This window comes from Pleurodeles waltl, chromosome 5 (genome assembly GCF_031143425.1).
Source record: "Pleurodeles waltl isolate 20211129_DDA chromosome 5, aPleWal1.hap1.20221129, whole genome shotgun sequence".
In the NCBI taxonomy this organism is placed as follows: domain Eukaryota; kingdom Metazoa; phylum Chordata; class Amphibia; order Caudata; family Salamandridae; genus Pleurodeles; species Pleurodeles waltl.
Genome location: NC_090444.1, coordinates 824,614,031 through 824,638,310, shown reverse-complemented (window position 1 = coordinate 824,638,310; position 24,280 = coordinate 824,614,031).

Below are 24,280 nucleotides of genomic sequence, written 5' to 3'. Positions count from 1 at the left end.
CCTCAAAATTTCTGGTCGTAGTGGTTTGTGGGTGATGTGGGTTTGTGTTTTATATTGTGTTGGGTGTATGGGAGTGGTGTTTGTATGTGTATCAGGAGTGTGTATTTCGAATTGTCCAATGTGGCGGTGTTTTGGAGATGTGTGTGTATTTTGAGCGCGGCGGTGTGTACCGCCAATGGAATACCGCAGTTGAAAGACCGCCACGTGGATTCGTGGGTCGTGATAGCATGGACGTGTTTCTGTTGGCGTGACGGTGGAGGATTTGTTTTCACCAGTTTATCACTGACCTTTGGTGTGGCGGACTTGTGTGGGTGTCTGTATTTCGGCGGATTCTGAGATGTGTGTCATAATAGCTGTGGCGGAATTCCGCGGCCGCGGCGGTGTATTGGCGGTCTTCTGCACGGCGGTAAGCGGCTTTTACTGCCAATGTTGTAATGACCCCCTTTGTGTTAATGGAAAATGGATATGCAGATCAAGTAGCAAGGTTTTGCGCATTGAACTGTATATCGTTCAAAGATAAGTGGGAATTGTTACCTGAAGAAGATGAAACATGTTCAAGTTTTGCATTGAATGTAATATATACATTGGAAGAATTGAAAACATTGCAGAATAATGTTGGCAGGTAGGGAAGACGATCATGGAGCAAAATGAAATGTGTTCAACAACAGGATGAATTGTGGGTTTCAGAAGAGGTACAATTGGTTTTGCCCAATAGTCTGTTGTCTCAAATGGCTAGGTACTATCATGGTCAAGCACATGTTGGGAGGGATGCCATGATTCGCCTTTTTAAACATAATTGGTTTAATCCAAAGTTTAGACAAGTTGCTGAAGCAGTTTACCATTGTTGCATCATTTGTCAGCAAATGAACGCAGGAAAAAGGACAGTGGTTAATTTGAGCCACATTGGAAGAGCAGGATGTCCATTCAGCAGAATGCAAATGGATTACATTGAGATGCCTGTGTGTGGAGGTTTGACATATGTGTTGGTGATTGTCTGCATCTTTAGTCATTGGATTGAAGCATAGCCTGCACGAAGAAATGGAAGCCTCACAGTAGCGAAATTACTACTTGGGGAACTGATACCATGTTTTGGGTTTACTATCTCTGTAGAATCAGATCGGGGAAGTCACTCCAACAATGAAGTAGAGAAATTGATATGTGCAGCATTAAACATTAGAGCAGAAGTTGCATTGTAGTTATCGCCCGGAAGCATCAAGACTAGTGGAACAGATGAATGATACGTTGAAGTCAAGCATGGTAAAAATGTGTGCGTTCACGAATCTGAAATGGCCTGACGCACTGCTGTTAGTTCTGATGACAATGAGAAACACACCCGACAGGAACACAGGATTATCACCGCACAAAATCATCATGGGCAGAGCAATGAGGTTGCCAGCGGTTCCTGCAAATGCTCTTGTGAACATTACAGATGATATGGTGTTGGACTACGGCAAAGGTCTGACTGATGTGGTTCACTCTTTCTCTCAGCAGGTGGAAGCCACCACACTGCCACTGATCCAAGATCAAGAACACACCCTTAGGGCGGGTGACTGGGTAGTGGTCCGGAAACACATGAGGAAGATGTGTTTGGAGCCTCAAGGGAGAGGCCCATTCCAGGTAGTTCTGACCACTACCACAGCTGTGAAGTGTGCTGGAGTTCCGAACTGAACACATGCAAGCCACACGAGAAAAGTGATATGTCCTCTGGACGATGAAGAGGAGTTGTTGAGAGTACCAAAAACGACCAGACAAGCCTCAGAGCAGGAAGGAGAAGAAAGAGGAACTGAGACCTGATCTCAGCACATTGAGGATGGTTCAGTCACTCCTGTGAGAGATGAAGGAGAAGACCTCCAGGAGAGTGACAGTGAGCCAATCTCAATTGAGGCAGCAGAAGAGTCAGAGGAGTGTTCTCCCAGAAGTAGATGAACTTGAGAGACAAACAGAGCCAATGCCAGACCCCGAGGGGAGAGGAGTTGAGGCGGATCAAAGCCAATGTGATCTGACTCCTCCTGAACCAGTTGCAGGAACAGCAAGACAAAATCCATCCTGCAGAACTAGAAGAAGGTTCAAGTTCAACACGGAAATGAGCTTTGACCAAGGGTCCACTGAAGGGAGATAAGTGGCCAGAATCACAAGCAAAGAGAAAGGAAGAAGTTGTTGTGACTACAATAGAGGAAGAAGTAGATACGACAAGAAGAGAAGACTTGAGTGAAGGAGGATTGAATGGAGATCAAAAGTTAAAAAGAAAGAGAAGAGCAAGTCGAAGGTACGCAGGTCCTGAATGGGTGTATGCAACTACAAGTGAATGGCAAAGAGATATTTTGTCTTTTTATTTTGATCAAGACATTCCAGGTCAATATTTTGACAACTGAGGGAAGCTGTTGAGACAAACTTGAGAAAAAGTACAATGAAAAAGAGACTGTCGAAAATAACCGAAAATACTTTGATAAATTGATTTGACAAGATAACCTGATTGACATGCTGCTAAACCAATTTTTGACAAGCTCACCGATTATTGACAAAGGATCCTAGAAGTGAGACTCAAAGCTGTAAATAATTGCTAAAGTCAAGATTTTTGTTTTTGATTTTGCTGTATAGTTTCTAAATTTTCTCTTCGACTTTCTGATTCTTTACAGATCATGGGTAACATTAGCCAACAGGGTAGGAAGAACAGGTGCTGTAAATACATGAGTATTGGTTTGGCAAATGTGTGTATGATATTGTGTGTAATATTGATTGTGGGCATGACTGTTCTTGACAAGGGTAAAGCCAACCATGCTTCAGCTTCAGAGACAACTACTGCATTAACAGCGATAGAGAAGTTCTCGTTAGATGAGAAGTATCTGCACGTAGAAAATGTTCAAGGGGAACTTTCTTCTAATCGCTTATTGAGTGAGTATGTTGAGACGATGGATGTGAAGAATTGTTTTCTGTGTAAGCAGATTCCTTCATCAGTCCAAGAAGGAGTTACCTATCATAGTTTGCCTCTAACTTATGGGATAAGTTGTAGTCTGTTACTCACAAGATTCTATAACCAGGAGTAAATTCAGTATTTCTACTCCAATCAAGGCGTTGTGTTTTCGTTTGTCCCCATAATTAGGTACCTGAGTAGAGCAGCTAAGGATAATGACAAAGTATTAGTGAGGGGTTTCTTCGAGCCTACATTAACTTATGGGACTGCCTATGCTCACTGGAACAACGTAACTTGCTTGCTTACACCTCTAGAAAACAGCTTCTTAGATCACACAGATGACAGGAGAAAGGCATTGAAGGAGAAATTAGAAAAGGGCTTAGAGTAAAGGACAAAAGGACTTTTAGAAATGATTATGCTTATAGTGCGATAAAAACACAAGGGAGATTATCCCTAGATGCGCAACACGTAGGAAAGCTTTGCGTGTATAGACCTAAATCTAGCACTGACACTTTGTTTGTGGGAACGAGTGAAAGTAGACATGTATTTTTGTTTCAGAGTAAATGGACTTTTATATTGAATGGACAGGGTCCAGCAATTCCTGGTATATATTACATCAGTGGATTTAATGCCTATTACCGTCTTTCAAGAGGATGGTATGGTACATGTTATTTGGGGATAGTTTTCCCAAAGATTTTCCAAATGGATGACTTAAAATAAAGAGATTACTGAAATTGACTGAGTTACAACACAGTAGAGAAAGGAGAGAGTCTCCTTCTGGTATAGTGGGAGATATATTTGAAGCAATGATTCCTTCAGTAAGAGTTGTTCTATAAAGATTCAGAAGTTGTCTACTATTGTGGATAACATGCTGACAAATTTTTCAGGAGCCATGATCCTGATAAATACAGAATTGGCTGCGGAAAGGGCTATGATTCTTCAGAATCACCTTGCGTTAGACATTCCTTTAGCAAAGGATGGCGGAGTTTGCAAAATGCTTAATTCGAGGCATTGCTGTTCTTTTATTCCTGATAATAGTTAAGAAATTAGAAGCTTACTTACTAATCCGACTAATGAGAGTGCTGATCCGAAAGAGTTGAAAGAACTAGGTGTTTGGGAGAAAGTTGGCAAAGGATTTGATTCAATAGGAAATTGGCTCTGCAACATTGGGAAAGGGATATTATTGAAAATACAAGGGATATTTACTATCGTGATTTGCATAATTGGAACATGTGAATTGAAAAATGATCAGAGGAGGGAAAAAATGAAAAGAGAAAAATTGTTTAGGGGAAATTCAATAAGGGAACGAAGGTTTGAAAGAATAGGGATGACAGAATTTTAGCTGAAGCAAAAATTTGTGTGGGAAGATTTAGTGTGATGACATATTTAGTCATCAGAGGAGGGATTGTTAATGCTGAGTTATTAATGAGTTTATTAATGAATATTCATGTATTTTGAGTGTTGGATTTGCATAGAAAATGTATTAACTTAGAGAAAAATAATGCACACATTTGAAGGTGTGCCTACCAAAGTGGCCGTCAATGTTCACAAAGTGTACTTATTAATGGCGTAGCAATATGAAATGTTTAACTTAGGTGTGATTAATGTAGCAATATGTTGTATTAAAAGTTATGCATTATGTATTAGCTTTATTAATTGTAGGCCTTAACTTAGCGAGGTCTTAGCCTAGTTGCATAGCCTCATGTCAAGCTGCATTGCTTAGGCATTTTATAAAAATGGATGCTTAGAGAATTAAGGCCCTGATTTATACTTTTTTACGCAAACCTGCATTAGCGCAGGTTTGCATCAAAAAGTTTACCGCCGGCTAGCGCCATTCCTGGATGCCAGGCGGGGGTTACATTTAAGGAATGACACTAGCCGACGGTAAGGCCCGATTAGCATCAAAATAAATGACGCTAACCGGGTGGGGGAGGCATAGGGGAAACAGGAGGTTGTGCATCACAGAATGCAGCTAGTCAGGTTAGAGTCAGAAAAATGACGCTAACCTGACTAGCATTTTTTTTTGATGCACAACGCCCATGGACATGACTCCTGTGACTCCTGGCTTAGTGAAGACAGGAGTCATGCCCCCCTGCCCGATGGACATGCCCAGGGGACCTATGTCCCCAGGGCATGATCATTGGGCACAGTGCCATGTAGGGGGGCCCAAGTTAGACCCCCTATGGCAAAATAAAAAAACTTGCCTGGTGTCGGTGGGGGTGTGTTGGGGTGCCCTGGCTGCAGAGAAGGGTACCTGTGGGTTGTTTCCATGGACTCTCATCATGGAAAATGGCCCATAGGTCCCCTAACGCCTACCCTGACCTAGGTGTTAAATAAGGGCGCTAAACAGGCTTAGCTCCAATTATTTAAGGCTGTCCTCCTCCCGTGCATGATTTTTGCACGGGAGGATAAATAAGCTGCAACAGCCTTAGTGTCATTTTTTTGCCTGGGAACACCTACCCTGCCTCTCATTGACGAAAGGTAGTTTTCCACAGCCAAAAAATGACGTTAACGCCAATATTGTGACGCTAGATGGGTCTAGCGTCAAAATATAAATATGGAGTTCAGTTCGTGCCGGATTTGCCTAAAAAAATAAATTATGCAAATCCAGCGCAAACAGAGTATAAATATGCCCCTAAGTTGTGATTTTCCACTGTACTGACTATGTGCTCATAGCTGAAGTTAGTTCTCATGAAAAAACGCTTGCTAGAAGGTGCTGTACTTGCTAGTGAAACAATGTATAGTGTGTGTGTAAGACTGTCCATACCAGGAGAAGACAATGGATACTCTGACTGGAGTATAAGCTGCAATACTATTGATACCTAACAAGCCGAATGACAAGAGAGGAGCCAATCATCAACATGAGAACCATGTAGTAGTAGAAATGTAGATTTGAGGTTTTATGTGGTCATTATGAACATGGTGGGAAAGACTGCCGACCGCTGTGGCGGCGGTGAACAGAAACCCACCAGCAGCGGCGAATGGAAACCCGCCATATAATGATAAAAAAAAACAACCCCAACAAAAATTCCCAGACCACCACTCCCCGCCAGGACCCTGTTGACCGGAATCCCGGCCCGCCCCACATCGCCACTGCCAAGCACGTCCACATCCCGCCCTCCAAATAATGATGCACAAATCACCTCGGCGGACAGTGGAGGCCGGACGACCATTGGCGGCTGCGACTGCTACGGGCGGCAAGTGGGCCCAACAGCAACCAATGCACACATTGGCTAGGCCTAGCACCCACACACCTAACACACATCCAGAACACCATAAAACATCCCCAGACACACCCCACAATCCCTTGCAATGAAACCAGGACCAAAGACGGATAGCCCAAGGGTCAGACAGAGAACAGCAGCAGACAGGACACGCATAGCGACCCACACAGGAGCACGCAAACCCCGTCCCCAGTCCCAACGCCATCTACCACCCTCACCATGTCCCCCACCAAAAATCCACGCTTTACTGAAAGGGAGCTAAGGACCATGGTGGACGAGATCCTAAAAGTGGAGCCACAAATATTAGGGTCTGAGGTGCAGCACACACCCATTGCACGGAAAATGGAGCTGTGGCAGACCATTGTCAACAGGGTGAATGCAGTGGGACACCATCCACGCACCAGGGATACATTCACAAGAGATGGAAAGACCTGCGGGGGAAGGTTAGGGCCATGGCATCCAGGCACCACATCGCAGTGAGGAAAACTGGGGGAGGACCGCCCCCAACACCACCCGACTACACCGACTGGGAGGAGAAGGTACTCGCCATCCTGCACCCAGAGGGACTCATTGGACTCACTGGAGGAATGGACTCGGGTAAGTCATCTACAATTACCCCATATACACCATATCTGTAATGCATGCACCACCCCACCCCACCCCACCCACACCCACCTAGACCCACACCCCACCCAGCCATTACCCACCACATCCACCACCCCGCATCACCCACAACTCACTACCAGACCAACATCACCCCCGCTGTGCACAGCCACCCACCCCTGCACATACCCACAGTGGAATAATAACCCCCACCACAATGTAACCACACCACTGCCACTAAATGCAATGACCACATCACAAAGGCACCTTGGAAGGCCACTGAAAGGCACAGCAGCACAAAATTGCACAGTTCAGTACACCTCAAACCCTCATGCATATGTAACAGACATGTCTATGTCCCCCAACAGGCACCACCACCCATGCAACCCTAATGGAGGGGACAAGGAGTGCCCCTGCACTCCAGGGAGACAGAGGCACATCACAAGACCTTGGCGAAGGACCCCTGGACACTGATGAGCAGGCAGGCCTCTCACACAGCCCTGGATGCTCACCATGCAGCTGCCCCACCCAGGAAAACACTGTCAACCCTAACACCCAGTCAAGACCAGCAGGCCACGGGAGGCGTACCCACACCAGTGAACGTAGAGCACAGACAGGGGGAGCACAGCTACAGAGGCCACAGTCTCCCACTCCCAACATGCAGGAAGGCGAGGGCCTCAGTACAAGTGGCACGTCAAGACCTGCGCATGGGACACAGGCACAGGGGGCCAAGGTCAAGTGCCCCAGTGGGTCAGGGGGTAGGGCACCGGATGGATGCAGCAGCCCAGGACGTCATTGAAGAGGTCTTGGGGGCCTACCAACATAACCAAGACAGGTTGACACAGATTGTATCCACCTTGGACCAAAGTCAGAGGATGCAGCTGGAACAACACCAACAGGCCATGGAGCAGTGGAAAGAACACAATGCCACAATGGCCACCATTGCTGGAGCACTGCTGCAGTTGGTCAACAAACAGTCAGACACCCACACCGGACAAGAGGCCCCCACAACAGCCCTGGACAACCAGCAACAGATGACCCAAGCAGCAGAACCATCCCAGGAAATACCCTCCCAGGAATCACAAGGGCCAACCATTCCACCCCAAGAAACTCCACAGAGGGCGCCCAAACGTAGTCTTAGGCCAACATATGGCACTGGAAACCCAGCTAAGAACAAGCCCCCTCCAACAATTGACACTGCTACTAATGCAAAGCAACCATCCCACCCATTCACCAGCTACATTTTGCTGTGTGCTAAATAAAGTACTATACTCCAATAGTAGCCACCTATGACATCCAACAGGGCTGCCCCCAAGTCGGTTTTGAGGACACCCAACTCTTACGACTTCCATCACTGTACATAGCACATTTCACTGTATTCAACCAATAAACAACATTTCACACCTGTAACACTGTCCCCTGTCTTCAATGTTGAACAAAGTGGAGTATGGATGCAACTGCCAGGGAACAATTTTATTGTCAATTTGTGCCTGGGGGTGGTAGTGTGTGTTTCAAATTATGCAGGGAGGTAATGCATATATTGTCTGTCAGTACCATGCTGAAGAGGTCCATGTCTCGCCTATCATGACCAATTCCCCCTATAAGACATGGCACACTTACAGTATCAGTCACTAACCACGATTACAGGCTTAAGTCCCACACAGTTATTGGTAGTAGAGTTGTATCAGTTAGTACCTGGAATTGACATCTTCCCCTTCCTCATCCTCACCATCACTCTCCTCACCTCTCTGAGGTAACTGATCAGGACCTATAGCACCCTCCACCTCCAAAAGGGGGATTGAATGTCTCACTGCCATGTTGTGAAGCATGCAGCAGGCCACCACTATTCTACATACCTCATCAGGCCCATAGGCCAGGGAACCCCCAGAGATATGTAGGCACCAGAATCTGGCCTTCAGGAGACCTATAGTACGCTCTATCACCCTCCTAGTACGTCCATGGGCCTCATTGTATTTCCTCTCTGCATCCGTCCTGGGATTCCTCACTGGTGTCTGGAGCCAACGCAAGTTTGGATACCCAGAATCACCTAGAGGAAGGGTCAATACAGAGTGGTCATTGGAATGTCCTCATTCAGACAGGCTGGTTTTCTGCAATGTGTCAGTGACAGGCAAACTTACCGATGATCCACCCTCTGTCCTCTTGTAGTTGTTCCATCTTCTGTGGCACACTACTATTCCTCAAAACAAATGAATCATGAACAGAACCCGGAAACATGGCACTCACATGGGATATGTACTGGTCTGCAGTACATACCAATTGGATGTTCATGGAGTGAAAGTTCTTCCTGTTTCTGTACACCTGTTCACTCACTCTTGGGGGGATGATAGCTGTGTGGGTGCCATCGATGGCACCTATGACATGGGGAATGTTTGCAAAGGCAGAGAAGTCAGACTTGATGGCAGGGAGGTCAGCACTTTGGGGGAATCGCACATAGGATTGAAGATGTTGTACAAATGCATTCAGAAATCTGTCAGTACCTGGCTGAACATTGGCTGTGAGAAACCAGCACCCATTCCCACTGTCACTTGAAATGAGCCTGTGGCCAGGAAATGGAGTGCGGAGAGCACCTGCACCTCAGTTGGAATGGCATGATGATTACGATTTGCAGGAGTCAGTGCAGGATCCAGTAATGCACAGAGGTCCTGAATAGTTGCACGTGTGAGTCTGTAGGTGATTATGATCTGATGCTCCACCATGGTCCCCACATCCACAAGTGGTCTGTACACTGATGGTGCCCTTCCTCGCCACAAGGGTCGGTACCTATGAGGGGTAAGAGAAAGGAGTGATGTGCACACATACACTGGCAGATTTGCTACATATCATGCAGTGCATTCTTCATAGTAGTGTCTGTACTATAACTGCAACCTGACAGATGTACATGTACATCACTAGGAGGGAACAGAGTAAATCATGTGTGATTATATACTCAATGGATCAAGGTCTAGGTGCTTCATATGGCTAGTAGGCCCAGCATTGTGACTATTGTGAATTTCAAGATGCGTAGGTGATGGCAAAATGTCTGCCCACTGTAGTTCTGCCCCTTCGTTATGGAAGTGACCTAATACCGCTGTTCACACCCTCATTGGCTAACATGGATGCCAATGGGGAATCCTGGCGTATCATGATCACCGCCGGCGGTGATGGTGCACACCGCCGCGGAACGTATGCGCATTCGTCATTGTTTGATCACTTGACTCCCTGATCTTGTGCGGACAGGTACTCCACTCTGTGTACTGCTGTGGCCTGCCTCTGGCTATGGATGTTCCATGTGGTGCAGAGGAAAGGGCCCCGGCCTTCACCCAGGAAGAACTGGAGAAACTTGTGGAAGGGGTCCTGCCCCTGTACGGCAGACTCTACGGCCGGCCAGAGGTACAGGTGAGTCCGGGTTTGGGGGGCACTGTGTGAGTGATGGATGTAGTGGATTGCACAGATGTGTGCTCCTGTGAGCCAGGGTGGGCCTTGGTGCATGGAATGCTGCATGCCACTGTCCTGCATGCCTGGGAGTACTGTCTGTCCTATGTCTGACAATCTGCCAGATGTTGCCATTGTGCAGGTGCCTGACCTCTGTGTTCCATTTCTGTGTCACCCTACTAGGTCAGCTCCTACCAGAAGAGGGCACGTTGGCATGCCATTGCCAAGGAGGTACGGACCCTGGGGGTCTACAACCGGCGGAGCACCCATTGTCAAAAGAGGTGGGAGGTCCTGCAGCGCCATGCGCGGAAGATCACTGAGGCCCAGCTGGGGAAGTCCTCTCAACGTGGAAGGGGTGCCTGTCGGGCACTGACCCCTCTCATGCGAAGGATCCTGGCGGTAGCGTACCCAGACCTGGATGGGTGCTTGAAGGCTACACAGCAGTCACAAGGGGGTGTGTACTCACAGTCCGTACTTCAGCCTGGAAGAATGAGTGTGTGTGCGACATGGCTCATGGTGCTTAGAGCAGGGAATTTGACTGGTGTCCAGCTACTGTCTGCTCCCCAAAGGGTGTAGGGGTGTCCCTGTCAGGTTTCACCTACCTCAGCTCCAATACAATTTCGGGATATGGGTGTAGGTCAGTATACTGCTCAGTAGTCAGGGCCATGGCCATGAGTATAATGCACTGTGCTGCCTGTTGGGTGTGTCTGCTGGTTAGGTGTATGTCTGACCATTGTGTATCAGCATTCAGCTACTTACAAGTGTCTCTCCTGTTTTGTCTCCCCATCCCTGTTCTCTTGTGGCTGAGGCACCCGCAAGTGGGGAGGCAGTGGCCCATGGATCCTCTGAGGCAGAGACAACGGACACCCAGGGGACCAGTGGGTGGGAGAGCGAGGGGACTTTCACGGGGGAGGCTACTACCACAGGAGGCAGTGACTCTGAGACCTCCTCCAATGGGGGTCATCCGGCAGTGGCGGACCCTAGTGGACAAACCACTACCGTGAGATCTTCCACCACCCCCCTTCTGCACCCCACTTCTGCTCCCCACCGAGTTGCCCGTGCCCACCCACCCAGAAAGGTGGGCGTCTCTTTCACCCCAGGCACCTCCTCCCCTGTCCTAGTCAGCCCTGCTGCCCTCACAGAGGAGGCTATTGACCTCCTGAGAACCATCTCTGTAGGGCAGACAACCATCGTCAGTGCCATCCAGGGTCTGGCTTCTGAGGTGCAGCAGACCAATGCCTATCTGGATGGCATTCACGGTGCCATGTCTGCCCTACAGAGATCTTTTCAGGTTCTGGCCTCCTCTTGGACGGCAGCCAGTTTCCCAGGCCATTCCATCCCCCCTCCAACCTCCTCTACCCCTTCCAGCACCCCACTCTCTTCACCCGTCCAAAGCACACTTTCCGACCCGCTTACAGGCACATCAACACACAAGAAGCACACTTACAAACACAAGAACCACACCTCCCACCACAAGCATTCACACAGCCAACAGACACCTGCACACACAACAACATCCACTTCCCCCAGTGTGCCCACCTCTTCCGCCTGCCTGTCTGTCCCCTCTACATCCACTCCCTCATGCACTGCACCTTCACTCACTGTTACTGCTCCTCTTCCTGCACTCACCACAATAGCAGACAGCCATACATGCAATACATACACCACACCTGCACTCACCGCCTCCACTGTAGTTGACACATGCAGCACACTCACCCGACTTGCAGACACCCACCCAACATACATCCACACTAGCTGTCTGTCTTCTCCCACTGTGTCCGCCCCCCATCTCCCAAAACACTCAAACCCACCAAGTCACCCACCCATTAGACATCCACCACACCACAGCATACTGAGCAGTCACCTGCACCCACTACACGCACACCTACACCCCATACATCCACTCCTTCTGCCTCCACTCCCACGCCTTCATCCACGACCACCCCAATTGCTCCCCAAAAACCTTTCCTCTCCCGTGCAGACCTGTTCGAACCCACTCGCCCACCGCGTCTTGTCCCAAAACGTGCCCACCTCCTTACCCTTTCCGCTCCTTCCACATCCCAGCCCACCCTGGTCCTGCCTTCCCATTCCCCTGCCCCTACTCCGGTGAAGAAGAAGGTCCGCTCAGAGCCTAAGGCATCCTGCTCCACCCGAGCCAAACAGCCCCCACCCCTTCAAAGGAGAAGCCCACCCCCTCCAACCTGTTCACGCAAGTCTAAGTCCCACCCCTGTCGGAAATCCCCACCCCCACCCCTCCTGCCCCGCTTCCGTGAGGTGCCTGGATCCCCATATGGTGTCCCGTTCAGTGGAGTACTCAGCACTTGTGGGAGTCAGGTGTGGCCAGTTGTGGCCAAGGACAATTGACTTTATTTGGACTGGCCATTGGCCCTGTTGGCACTGTTTTGCTCAGTGAGCTACATATTAAAGTTTTGGTGTGGCCTCTGTTTGGGCTGCACGCAGTTCCACCCTGGTGTTTGTTTTAATTATTTGTGTGCATGGGGCTATTGTATGTACTATGGCCAAGTTGCAGTAGCCTTCGGTCGGGGACGTCCCTCTTGGTGTGGGGTATCTGACTTGTGCTGCTGGGAAGGGTTGGGGGGGCGTTGCTGAGTTATGTAACTTTGCACTTTCCTCCCTTGTGTCATAGGTTGCGGTACTTACCATCGTCGTCTTCGTCAGCAGTCTCGGTTGTGTAGATATATGCCAAGGAGCAAGGCTGGCATGATCTGCAGCTCTCTGTCCATGGCTGCGGCTGCACGTTTTGTGGAACTCCGGTGAGTGTTTCCTTCTATTTGTTTCTTTTCCGCCTGGCTTTGTGTGGCAGTGGTTCCCGCCCCGGAACTGGTGGCGAAATGGTGGTTCATAATTTGATGGGCGGGTTGGGCCTTTCTCACGGCCTGTGGGCGGACTTTGCCGTCGTCAGCGGGACTCCTTTCCTGGCAGTGGGTGGTGCGCGGGATACGTGTGTTTCGTTTGGTTCATTATTTGACGGTCCGGCCCGCTCCTCTGTTGCCGGTTTCTACCGCCACCGCTGGCGGAGCGGAACGGACCGCCATGCTCATAATGAGGGCCTTAGTTTCATTGGACTAGATGTAAACATGCGATTCTTCGACAATTTAGGATGTGGGAAATAGATTTACGACATCTAACTTAGCGAGACTGCTCAGAGAGAAGCGAGGCCATTAGCTATATTCTTTCGGACTGCTTAGAGAGAGACTTTGCTTTTTCTGAACTTTGATGCTGAATCCTGATGTATTGCTGACCAAACTGATGTCCCGTTGACGAAGACTGTCACAGCTTTCTGAACCATGTTGAGGACAGGTATACTAACAATATTACTGATTGTTATGTCTATTTGTTTTTGTTTCTAGGTACCAGCCACTATTTTGACAGAGCCATAGTTAGATGTTTTTCCAAATTTGTGTGACTAAATTGTTTTACATGAAGTCCAAACATGCTATTCTGATCTGGTGTTAGTTAGGGTTCTCACTGACGAAGTTCGCTACATGAAATGACAGTTGATGTCTTTGCTGAATCTAACTGTCTGTAATATCATTTGCGCAGTTATTCTTGCTAATGATTTGTACTGTAACCTTAGTATGTGTGTAGTAGCTCAAGCTTGGATTAGATTGTGATTCTTTCGCCGCTTTGGTCAGCCAGTATTGCTTCTGTATGTTTATTGTTTGATTTTGAGACTAAGTTGTGTGACTTTAGCATTGTTAATATAGGAAAGTAAACATTCTAACTATTACATAAAGGTGTAGTTATTCATGGCCACAAAGTCATGGTAAGTGAAAAACTACTGACTCCTATTGATTATTGATGTCGTTGATTGTTGATGTTATTGATCTGTACTGGTACAGGATAGATGATGGGAAAAACTCGAAGCGCAGTCAAAAGGTCAGTTGGCCTATTTGCGTCTTCTTTGTAAGTTTACTTAATAAGGTCTGACGCACTAACAGTGCTCACTCACACATTATACTGGACTATAACTCCCCCACCACTTCTAAAATCCACCAGCCGCCACTGGATTTAAGGGTGTTAGAGAGATTTGATCACCTTTATGGATGTCTCTCTTTGGTTCCTTCGATGAAGGGTCTTTGTGGTTCTTGATGGCACAATATGCCTCAAAATCCAAGCAGGCTTTATCAAATAAAGCAACATTCTAGAATTATTTTTTGGTAATTATTAGTGATATGTGATACAGGATTGGAAAAAAGAGAACATGTGTTTTTATTAATTGGAAGCCCTTTTTTGAGGGGGTGCAATTGGCGCTGTGTTGGGCAAAACTCCTAGCACCAAACTATATGGAAGAATGGAATCATATGAAACTTTATTACCAAAAGTGATTACTAAGTATACCTGTTACTCAATGATGCAGACTAGTAGAAATGAATTTGGTCTTACTTCTTGGGAATGTCAGACTCATCATGGGTATTCAAGTTTTTATATTCTTTTTGGTTTGCCATTGAGGAATTCTACACTTGTTGTATGCTAAAGTAGCAAGATCAATAATATATATCTGCACAGATATTGACTCCAAAATATCAATCAACAAATGACCCAAAATATCAATCAACAAATGGCCTAGATAAGCACAGTTTTATTATACTTATTGCAACATCTGCTTATTCTAATAATATGTTGGTAGTCGACATAAGTGTAGGAAAGTGTAAAAGCTTAATATTTTGGTAGAACACTCCCTAAAATATGCTGAAGGGAGTGTTATTCTTACCACAGTAGCTGCGCTAGAGAGTTTGCCAGAAGAGTGTAAGTAGTTTTGTTTCTCTTTGAAGATGTAACTAAGCTTTTCTCACTAACAGGTCCAAAAATTAAGACTGTTTTATGAACTGCAGATTCTAATTACAGTAAACAGACAGAAAAGGATTGTTGGAGGAATAATCACTCTGTCCCGTTTACCATAGGGTGGTTGGTTCAGGGTGAAGCTTTCCCGATAAGAGAGTCCCTATCTAAGAAGAGTTTATGAGTTCTGATATTTAGGATAAAAATAAGGACACCTCCAAGCCAGGGCAGAAGGGAAATATGGCGCCTGAATACATGGGGGCTGACCGGCAACAATCTTTCGCAACTACTCCGAGATGGGACAGCAGTATACTTTGAACTTAACAATGATTCAGTTCCTTCCAAAATTACCCTTTGGGAGACTTTTAAAATAGAAATTGGAGGTCAAGCTGTGAATGACACTCAGGGCAAGACCAGAGATAAGGAAAAGGAGGACTGAGAAATAAAAGAAAACATTGCTAAGCTAGAACAAGAGTTTGCAAGGTGGACCCAGGTATTTTACGGAAGTTAGAATTACCCAGAGTACAGTTGAGCAAGAAAACGTATGAGTATGCAAGAGCAGCTTTTCTGGGTACCTTAAGCAGAGTATATGAAATGAACGGCAAATCATGAAAGCTATATTTATACTGAGGTGCCAATAAAAATTAGATGCTCGACTTAGACGGTAGGAGAAGGTTTTACAAGTCCTACATCCTGAAGGCTTGAAAGGAATCCCTGCTGGAGCGGAGAGGTAAGTTGGACTTATTAATGTCTCACTCATCCAAAATGTAGTTTTTTCTCTTAATTTAGCCGTTGACAGTGATTTTAGACCCTCATTAAAACAATTAAATCAAAAATAAGAGTTTCAAATGTATTGTTATCAGCAAATTAGTAGCATTGTGATTGTATTTCTCTTTCTGACAATTATCAATATGTGTTGTCATAATGTGTATTGTTCTCCCTAGATCATCCTTTGCATTTGCCTAGTTTGTAAATTGTGGCAATATATGGTGAGGCACTTAAGAAGCAGGTTCCTAATGCCAATCTATTGCCACATGAAGGAATAGTGATCCTAAGTGTCATATTCACATATGTGTGTATATACTGTAAAAGTGTGTTCGTTTTCACTGCAGATATTTCACTAAGTATTTTTAACTCACATTTTTACAAGTGTTGTTAATGGTGAATAGAAATGACTACAACCACCATGATACCCTGTTTTTGTCTCTGCAAAATAACACTGCAATGTGATGTTGGTCATTCTCTCTTTACTTCAATGTATGCACACACGTCAAAGTGTCATGCATTTCACAATCACCATTTATGCTGTCTATGAAAATGTCTTTTTTGAAGTATATCTAGTATGTTGTCAGATTCTTGTCATTCGATTGCATGAATGTTTTTGATTTTACAAATCATAGTACGTTGACATACAAAATTGACAACCGTGTCCTGTTGTATGCTGAAAATAAGTAGTATTGATAAACAATTTACTTTCAATGTTCATATGATGACTAATTCCATTAATTCTTCTTAGTTGAATAATAGTCAGATTTTTAGCCTTCTAGGCCTTGGAATGGTTTAGTTCTCAATTCTCCTCTCTACTGTGTTGCGTTGGATTTTTGGTACATGTGTTGTACACTCTCTAAATAACCTTTTTCTTTTCAGGAAATCTCTTCAGCAGTATTTCTGAAGTTTGCATGAGTGTTAATTAACCTGTTTGTGTAATTCACAAAAAAATCACAGAAAGGTCTAATCATTTAATAAATCATTTTTTAACTGTTATGGTGCTTCATTATAGCCGAAGACACATTTGGTATACAATCCAGACGTTTAATTTCTGATTGTAATCCATATTAGGTCCCACACCCAGAGCCAGTGAACTACCATCTGCCATTGAGGATACCTCCACTCCCGACCAGCATCAAGTCTTCAGTGAGAACACTACTCCTGCAAGTCCGCATAATGAGGAGCTGGCTGGTCCATTTGGTCTGCATGGGCAGACAGCTGCAGGGCGTCACACTTGGCCCACACCTACACCTCCTACCCCAGCTGAAACCACACCTCTGCCTCGGGATACCTCCACTTCCTGTGTACAAAGGAACATAACACCAATCTTGTGCCACCCAGTCCTAGCTGCTGTTGAACCAGCACCACAACCACCTCCAGTTCACCCTGGACCTAGTGGGATAGGACATACTGACTCAAGGGCACAGGGTATTGGGGGTAAGGGTCGTGAAGGGAATCTGTGGGCTAGCAAAGTAAGGTCACTTGGAATACTGTCATCCAGGCCACCATCGATCAAGTCTTGCAAGCCCTACATCAGTCCCAAGGCATGATGGGCAGGGTCCCAACTGAGGTCTGGGACATTAATCAGGTGCAGAGGGAGCACAACGTAGAGAAACAGAATCTCAAATCAAATTTGTGCTCTATAACTGGGGTGATGTTTGACTTTTATCATCATGTGAACAAGACTTTTCCTGTACCATCTTCCACTGTCTGTGGTCCTTCGCCCTCTGCACAAAATACATCAGTCTCAGCCACAGACAGGGTGGCCCTGCCACAGCAGGAAACAGCACCACCACCACAGTCCCTGCAACTGTGGATCACTCCCCTCCCTGGAGAGGACGTTCATCCAGACCGCCAAGAGAGGATGACAAGACCTCCACCACCACCAGCAAGAGACACAGAACCTAATTTCCTCCAGGGTGCGACTACCATTCACTCTTTGGACTTTGTTATGGACACATTTACCTTTTTAGAGGAAAGTTGTATTTTGTACATTGGACTTAAAAAAAATTAACATCTACAAAAATTGTTTAATCAACCATGATTGATTGTTTTGTTTGGGTTTTTCATTTCTCTTTTGTTTTCAACATCTTTAAGTTTATTTCAGTTAGATTAATACATTTAAAAACACACAAAGACAAAGATTGGTGGTGTATTCCTTGTAGTATTTCCTTTCTATATTTCTTCTTTCCATCATTAAGTAAAAAAGCCAACAATAAATAAAACTCATAAAAAAAAATTACAATTAAGCAATGTGTATCCCATTTCCAAAAAAGGTAAAAATATCAAACATAGGCCCTCATTACAACCCTGGTGGCAAATGCCACTGACTGCCATGCTGACGGCCGCCAACATACCGTGACTACGGCGGTATACCGTTACGGGTATTATCACCCACACAGAAAAATCTGCCACTATACAGACACCCACCCAAGTCCACCAGCCCAAAGGTCAGTGATAAACTGACAGTACCAAAACCCACACTGTTACGCCAACAGAAATACGCCCACAGCATCATGACCCACTAATCACTATGGCGGTCATTCAAACGTGGTAAACTACTGGCGGTACACACCGCCGCGCTCAAAATACACACACACTAACAAAACTACACCACATTGGACAATTAAAACTATACACACCTGACACACCTACAACCACAACCACACCCACACACCCAATCCAATATAAAACACAGACTCACAATACCCACAACCCCTTACAACGGAAAAAACTATTGCCAACTGAGAGAGAGACAAGCCAGGAGCACCCACTGAATCAGAGCCACATAACACAATCACCCATACACCATCCATGCACCTCACAGCACACACCCCAACACATCACCCCACACACCCTCACACATACCACTCACACTACACCCATGGCACCACAAAGACACCCCAGGTTCTCTGAGGAGGGGCTAAGCGCCATGGTGGAGGAAATCATCCAGGTAGAGCCACAGCTATTCGGATCACAGGTGCAGCAGACGTCCATTGCAAGGAAGATGGAGCTATGGCAGACAGTCGTGGACAGGGTCAATGCCGTGGGACAGCACCCTAGAACAAGGGATGACATCAGAAAGAGGTGGAACGACCTACGGGGGAAGGTGCGTTCCATGCTAGCAAGACACCAGGTAGCCGTACAGAGGACTGGCTGTGGACTCCCACCTCCTCCCCCACAACTAACAACATGGGAGGAGCAAGTCTTGACGATCATGCATCCTCAGGGCCTCGCAGGAGTAGCAGGAGGACTGGACTCTGGTAAGTCAAATCTTTACTACTATATCTCCCACCCTACCTGCATGCTATCACAAACTCCTACCCCTACCCTCACCCCCATCACTCCACCACCTCACATATACCCCACTATCACAACCCACCCATCCCAATACCAAGCCCTGCATGCAACACCAATGCATGGACACCCATCACAGACCGGCATGGACACCCATCACCACAGGATGCACACTAGTGACAATCACTTAGCCAAACCAATAACATCTCACACAACCCAACTGTGCCTTGCTAATAACAACCATAGAGGGAAACATATCCATGCACAAGATGGCACACGCGGATACAATAACACAGCATTTACATCCCTACAGGACCCCCACTCAACGTTACCAGAGAGGAGGTGCCACCAACATCCAGTCCCCCCACAGAAGAGGCCCACAGTGATGACAGCAGCTCTGCACGCCTGGATCACAATGACCAACCTGGCCCATCAGGGACCTCTGGACAGTCAAATACCCTGCCACAGTCCCAACTCACCACAGACCCTCCCCCCTCAGGAAACACCACCACAGCATCCACCCAGTGGTCCCATCCCTCTGTCCCCAGGACACATCAATCAGCAGTGTGTCCACCACTACAGGGACCCCAGGTAACCCCACAAACCCAAGACAATCAGAGACCTGGGGTCAGTGGCAGTGGGTACACGGTTCAGGGGACAGAGGCACAGGACAACAGGGAAGCTGGGAAGACTGCTGTGCGACAGGGGGAGGACAGGCCCAGGGAACCCACTCTCCACAAGGCACTTGCAGGGATCCTTGGAGCATACCACCATTCCCAGGAGACTATGGGCCAGATACTGGCCAAGTTGCAGACCCAGCGGCTGCAGGAGGGACAGTATCTGGGGATCAGGGAAGACCTGGAAGACATCCACACCACCCTGGTCACCGTTGCAGGGGTGCTGGCAGACATGGCCAACATCATGAGGGAGGTAGTAGCACAACAACAGGCCCCTGACACTAGCCACACCGAAGAACAGCCCTCTACCTCCGCCGGCGCTAGTGGACAGGAGGCCCCACCACAGGACCAACAGGCCACCAGCACCCCACCCCCTGCAGAAGGAGAACCACCCTGCAAACGGTCCCTTCGATCCAGGCAGAAGCCAGAGAACATTGCCAAGACTCCCACCAAGAAATAAGACTCGCCTGAATGTCACCCTTGTGTCCCACTCTGTCACCCTGTCTACCTTGTACTGCCATTGCTACCAATTCCTATGCCCCGTTGGACAATGCACCTGTGATACAAAAAGACTGGACTTTACCCTGGACTTTCCTCCATCAGCAACCCAGCCCATTGCAATATAAGTATGGAGTCTGTCAAATTATTGAAATATGTATTAGTTTAACAAGCTGTAAACATTGCAATACCAATGTACAGTTTTATATACATAGGTATGACCTGTAGTGGGCAACAGTAAACACACCAGGAGCCAGAGTGGGGCACAGAGATCTGAAAATAGAGATGCCAAAGGGTACAGTAAGTGGCCATAGACATAGGGAAATCAGGCTGCCATGTTCACTGTCTAACACAAAACTGCAATGGAAAGTGAAGTTACAGTGTCTTACCTGTGTGTCACTGGAAGTACTGTTGAATGAGTGAACTTCTGTTGTCCACATCTTCTTCCTCTGCCACCTCTTCCTCACTGTCCACAGGCTCCACCGCTGCCACAAGACCATCTCCAGGCTCATCCTCCTGCAGAAAAGGCACCTGGTGTCTCAAGGCCAGGTTGTGCAACATGCAACATGCAACGATGATCTGTCACACCTTGTTGGGTGAGTAGTAAAGGGATCCACCTGTCAGATGGAGGCACCGGAATCCGGCCTTCAGGAGGCCAAAAGTTCTCTCAATTATCCTCCTTGTTCACCCATGTGCCTCATTGTAACATTCCTCTGCCCTTGTCCTGGCATTCCTCACTGGGTTCAGTAGCTATGAGAGGTTGGGGTAACCAGAGTCACCTGCAAATATCGAGGGATACCTGTTAGACACACACTCACCCTTAGGGACAACCCCACACCCATATACCTACATCAACTGGGTGGGGACCATGGGCTCACCTATCAGCCACACCCGGTGCCTCTGGAGTTGAGACATCACATATGGAATGCTGCTATTCCTCAAGATAAAGGCATCATGCACAGAGCCAGGATACTTGGCATTCACATGGGAGATGTACTGGTCCGTCAAACACACCATCTGCACATTCAGAGAGTGAAAGCTTTTTCTATTCCTGAACACTTGTTCATTTCTCCGGGGGGGGGTGGACAAATGCTATATGTGTACCATCAATGGCACCAATGATGTTGGGTATATGTCCCACGGCATAAATGTCAGCCTTCACTGTGGCCAAATCCTCCACCTGGGGGAATACGATGTAGCTGCGCATGTGTTTCAGCAGGGCAGACAACACTCTGGTCAACACGTTGGAGAACATTGGCTGAGACATCCCTGATGCCATGGCCACTGTTGCTTGGAAGGAACCACTTGCCAGGAAATGGAGCACTGACAGGACCTGCACTAGAGGGGGGATACCTGTGGGCTGGCGGATAGCTGAAATCAGGTCTGGCTCCAATTGGGCACACAGTTCTTGGATTGTGGCCCTTTCAAGTCCGTAGGTAAGGATAATGTGTCTGACCTCCATTGTCGCCAGGTCCACCAAGGGTCTGTACACGGGGGATGTCTCCATCTCCTATTCATCCTCACCGGTTGAACTCTAGGGTGGAAAACGGTGAGCAGAGGGTCATATTAACACATATGTGAAATTAAAAATGCATTTTTCCCTTTACAGAAACAGTTTGTGAACACGAAAGTCAGTTGATGTGCCAATGTCTGCTGTGGCGCAGTTAGGTGCCATGGCCTGTGTCCCCCTGAAATAGCAGCTGCCTGACCTGTGAGGAGAGACAAGTGGAAATGAGGTAATTCCGCTGGCATTGTGCGCCGTTGCGGTCGGCGGTTGACGACTGCCGCGCAACTTCGTATTGGTTATCATTGGGCCCTAAGGGTTCCAGGAGCCAATGCCAATGTACGCCGGCAGTGATGGTACCCACCGCCGCGGACGTGACCGCCATTTTCTATCTGTTCACTCACCTGCTTCCTGACCTTCAACAGGAGAGGGCCTACACTGCAAGTGCTGCTGTGACCTGTGTCTGGAAGCTACAATGGCTCGAGTGTCTGGGGAAAGGGCTCCCGCCTTCAATTCGGAGGAGTTGGAGAGACTGGTGGATGTGTCCTACCCCAGTACACTTTACTCTATGGTCCTCCAGACAAACAGGTGAGTACACTGTGAGCATGATGCATGGGCCATGAATGAATGTACTGCTGTGTGTGTAAGCCTTGTGTGGGGGGGGCATAGGGGTCCTGGACAGAGTGCTGCATGTCTGGTGGTCAATGTCTGTGCGTAAGGGGATGGGAGGGATATTGTGGGCCATGAGTGTAACAGTCCGGATGGTATGACTAATCCCTTTTTTCTATGCACATTTTCCTGCAGGTCAGCGCCCATCAGAAAAAGGGTATTTGGCGTGCCATCACCAAGGAGGTGCGGACCCTGGGGGTCTTTGACAGGCGGAGCACCCACTGCCGCAAACAGTGGGAGGACCTGCGCTGCTGGGCAAGGAAGTCGGCGGAGGCCCAGCTGAGGCTGGCCTCCTAACGAGGAATGGGTGCCCATCGTACCCTGACCACCCTGATGTTCCGCATCCTGACGGTGGCCTATCCGGAGTTGGATGGGTGCTTGAAGGCATAACAGCAGCCACACAGGGGTTACTACAGATTCTGAATCATGCACGCGTTAAGGTTGTACCTGGGCAGGGGATGTGGGCTGTGGGTGCCCGTAGGCCACGGCGATCTGTAGGTCCCTTGTTGGGCAGGCTCTGAAGCACTCCAACTCCAATAATGTTAGTGGGCATCTACTACTGGGCAGGGTCCTGTTGGTTTCAGATGTGCAGCCAATGGTGTTGGGCAATGTACCCCATGGGCTGGTGACTAGCTTTGTAACTGGTAGTGCATGGCCTAGTGCATAGGGCTGATCCCTGTGTGTTGTGTACGCCAAGGGTAGTGTTGTTGTTGGCATTGACCAAGTGTATCCTCTGTCTCTCCCCCCTTCTTGTTCTGTCACTCTGTCCTTGTGCATTAGCATCATCTGGCAGAGGAGCAGAGGCACCGGCAACAGAGGGAGCTGCATCCCACATGGGCCTGGAGGCCAAATCCACTGACGGTGAGGGCACCAGTGGGACAGAGGGAAAGGGGAGCACCACGATGGAGACAGGAGGGGACACTACAGACAGCAACAACTCCTCCGATGGAAGCTCCTTGGCAGTGGCGGACACCTCTGTGCCCACCCCAACAACAGGTACAGCCGCCACCCCCGTACCAGCGCCGCCCTCCCAGCAGCCCCTCAGCGTGTCTCCCATGACCGCTCACTCAGGAGGGTGGGCATCTCCTTCGCCCCAGGCACCTCAGGCCCTGCCCCAGTCAGCCCTGCTGCCCTCATTGAGGAGGCTATGACCTCCTGAGATCCCTCACTGTTGGGCAGTCAACCATACTGAAGGGTGTCAAAAGGCATTTGCAGCAAACAAATGCATACCTGGAGGGCATTCACTCTGACGTAATGGCCCAACAGAGAGCATTTCAGGCTCTGGCCTCCACACTGATGGCACCCATTGTCCCTGTCTCCAGCCTCCCCCTCCAACTTCCTCTACCCAGTCCCAATCCCCTCAACTTATCCCAAGCACTCCTTCAGACCAACATTCACCCAAATAAACACAAAGAAGTGGCTCAGGCAAACACAAGCACCACACTTCATCTCACAGGCACTCACACAAGCACCATCCCCATGCAGACACACCAAGATCCCCTGCCTCCAATGTGTCCCCTTCTCGTCCGCCTCCCTCCCAGTAGCGTCCCCACTCACACCTGCATGCACTACATCCTCATCCACTACCTCCAACACCAGCATGCCTATCACTACACGCCCCTCACTGGCAGTCACCCCCACATCCATGCACATGTCCCCTGTGTCCTCTTCCACTGTGTCTGGCTCTTATTAATTTTGTATATGTTTGACAATTAGGATATTGGCCATTACTCTTTCTGGTTACTATTTATCACGAGCACTTTCTTTTCACTATCTGGTTTGTCCTTTGGTTTTTTGATTTTGAGATGGGTTGTCCTATATGGGAAAGTAATTTAAATATGTTTTTAATATTTATATGTAATTAAATAAAAGTGTCTTTTATATGTTCACCTAT